Source organism: Triticum aestivum, chromosome 3D (genome assembly GCF_018294505.1).
Source record: "Triticum aestivum cultivar Chinese Spring chromosome 3D, IWGSC CS RefSeq v2.1, whole genome shotgun sequence".
NCBI classification, from domain to species: Eukaryota; Viridiplantae; Streptophyta; class Magnoliopsida; order Poales; family Poaceae; genus Triticum; species Triticum aestivum.
The window spans coordinates 122,616,812-122,619,948 of NC_057802.1; the positions used below are offsets into that span (position 1 = coordinate 122,616,812).

General features: G+C 47.0%; 1 long non-coding RNA gene across 1 annotated transcript; it reads left to right on the top strand.

The window, feature by feature from the left end:
• The first annotated feature begins 1,078 nt into the window (after nt 1-1,078).
• On the top strand, nt 1,079-2,438 carry LOC123074337 (uncharacterized). Its single transcript, XR_006435929.1, has 3 exons — nt 1,079-1,213; nt 1,289-1,538; nt 2,112-2,438. It is a non-coding gene; the product is annotated as an uncharacterized lncRNA (long non-coding RNA).
• The last annotated feature ends 699 nt before the right edge of the window (nt 2,439-3,137 follow it).

Sequence of the window (3,137 nt, forward strand, 5' to 3'; positions counted from 1 at the left end):
TCTCGTTGCACCGATATGGAAACCTTTGCCTGATGCCTCGGGACTCCTCGCCTGCGCTTGCCCCTTTAGCACCAAAGAGGAAACAAGGACACTGCGCGCACGGGCGCCCGCCTGGTCCGGTCGTCATGGCTTGCGTCACGGGAACCTCGCGAGGTTCGCCTTGCCTTGATCTCTCCGCCCCTCGCGAGCTAGCCTGGTGAGGCCGCTCCCGAGGAGGTCTTGTGTCGTCCGCCTTGCGAGGCTTGGCCCCTCGCGAGGGTCTTGAGTATTTGCTGGTGAAGACGGGCCGTACTGGGCCGCGAGTGGAGCCACGCCGTGGGCCGCTGTAACATCCCAAATTTTCAGATTTGGAATGTTAATAGGGTCATTCTTTTCATCATGATTTCTATGCTTATTTAATTTTTTGAATATTTAAAGTGTTTTCCAACTCAAGGCAATATATTTGGAGTGGAGATAATATGACTTCTCCCCTATTAATTATATTTGGAAAACGCTAAGAATATATTCTGGTGTGTAACTAAATTATTTTGGAGTTTTTGAACTCAAAATTATATATTAGTTGTTTATGATGCTCTTTATGTGCTTGTATTGCATAATTGTTTTTTTAAGTGCATTTGTGTTGTAAAAATGTTCAATGTTTCTAATTTAGATAGAACATTTTACTGTTTCTATATGTATTTTTATTTAGATTTTAGACTAGTGTTTTATTTTAGTTAGTTTTCTTTCTGTGGCAGTTTGTTTTTAATTAAAAAAAACCAGCCGGCCAGGTCAGGCTAGCCAGCCAGCACCGCAGCCCACCAAACACCCCGCACTGCCGCAGCCCAACTCCGTCGGTCGCCCGCGCTACGCAGCAGCACCAGCGACAGCAGGCCGGCCCAGTTTCGCGCAACACAGCAGCCCACACCCCGCAGGCCTCTCTTTCTGTTTTTTTTTCTCCTCGCGGGCACTGACGCTGGGTCCCGCGGAGTCGTCTTCATCCTGGCGACGAACTCCTGCAGGCGCACGAGTTCTTCAATGTCCCGATCTAAATCCTCACCCAATCGACTAATCTATTGCCCTAGTACACGCACGACCCCATATAAATACTCCCTGTGTCCTTCTAGTCCAATTTTTGCCCAAACCTCCGCCTCCCGTGCCCTATAGTGTCGCCCGGATCTCACCGGAGTTCACCGCCGTAGAAGCTTTCCGCCGGCCGATTCCGTCCCGTCCGAAGGTTCCCAGCCCCTACTTTCTCCTCTGTTGCCTTCGCCCCGATCACCTCTACCTCCCTCACCTATATATCTCGCAGGGAAGTACTACAACGAGCACATCGGGCTCGAGCCGAAGCTCCACTCCGCCGCTGCCGCTCCAGTTGTGTACTGCCGTCGCCAGAGAACGCGCCCGTCGTATCCAACGGCCCTTCAGTGATCTCCGACGAACAACGCAACTCGTTGTCGAGTTATCGAACACCAGGAACCACTGGAGCGAGCTGCACATCAATGACCGAAGCCCTGCAGCTTTTCTTCTCCAAGTCCGGCTGCCCTGCCCTTGTTTTTCCGGTGAGCGTCCCCATCCGTCGGATCTCTTTCTGACGGCCCAGATTAGATCGTATTTGTTTTTTTTCACCGAAACGTTTTTCTTTATGTTGCCCCTGTCCATTGTTTAGCTAACGCAGCGGATAGTATCTGGCCAATAGCATCACGCCACATGGCACACCCACACCTGACATGGCAGTTCTTCCAGGAACACTTTTTGGCGCAATTAGTTTTGACAGATTCCATATCAAAATTTCATTTAGGTATATCTTGAGAACCGTGACTCCAGATTCATGATTCTTTTTCCTGTGTACTCGTAGAGACCAGGAGAATATTGTAGAACCAAAATTTCACATTTTTGAACTACTCAAATTTACATTTGTTTAAATTTGAATTCAAACTTCCGGAAGTCATATCTTTCAAACCGTTTATCCAATTTAGTTGATTCCTTTTGCATTGTGATCTACTAGCATGTAGATGTTATATAACAACTGATATGTTCTGTTAATTAAGTTTTATTTGAATTCGTTGTTGTTTACTTTATTGTGGTGTTATGTGAGTATGGTTTATTTATCGGTGCCTTCGTTAATCGTATAGATTGTCCGGAGCGCGAAGCGGATCAGAATTGACCATTAGAGTACTTCAGCACCATTCAAGGCAAGTTTGCACTTTGATTTTTCTTATCCTATATTCTGCTATGCAAGGGTGGTTTTATGCTATGATATATGTTTGGCCTGGCCGTGTTGTCATGTTTTGGTATTGATTGTATTATGTGTTGGTGTGATCAACTTGCTATGGTAGACGTGGGCATGTGTCGAGTGATGCATGGAAGTGGCGAGTCTTTATAGCTGTAGGCTCGGGACTTTTTCTCAGGTGAATGCGCCATGACTGAGCGCACTTGAGTTGTCGGGACTTTTTTTTCTCACATGAATGCGTCACTGGCTGAGCGCTCTATTGTCCCTAGAGAATGCGCCAGGACTGAGCGCACTTGAGACATCTTGAAGATCTTTATCATCTGTGTTGTTTGCACCTTGCCTATGTCGTGGAGGTAGGTGAAGGTAGTCTTACGCGAAACCAACTTGAGTGTTTTGTTTGCCATACTTTGCAGGTAGATGTAGGTTTGCTTTATCATTATGTGTAATTTGCCAATACATTCAATGTATTGACCCTTTGTGGCTGCAACTTATCATGTTGCAGGATATTCAGGTGATCAGTGAGATACAGTAGGGTCGCAAGTCTTCACTCAGCATTTTCGCCAGTGGGCATTGATGGGATTCATCGTCTATTATGCTACCTTTCCGCTGTTATTATTGAATAAAGTTAGCTATGTGCTACTCAGTTTGTAATACTTTATGAATTCTGGATCATACGTTATAGTAAATGATGCACTTGTTATTTGATATTCATATGTACTGTGTGTGCTAGCGAGTCGATCCAGGGACTAGCACAGTGAGCACAGGGACATCGAATCTTATCAGGTTCGGGTCGTTACAGCCACAGGCAGGCAAGTCTGGGGACCCCCGTTCCCAGAACGCCGACAGTAGCCCCCGGGCCCAAGGCGTGCTCGGACTTGGCTTCGAGGTGAAACCAAAGGGCAAGTGCGGAGCACCGCGGGCCCCAACA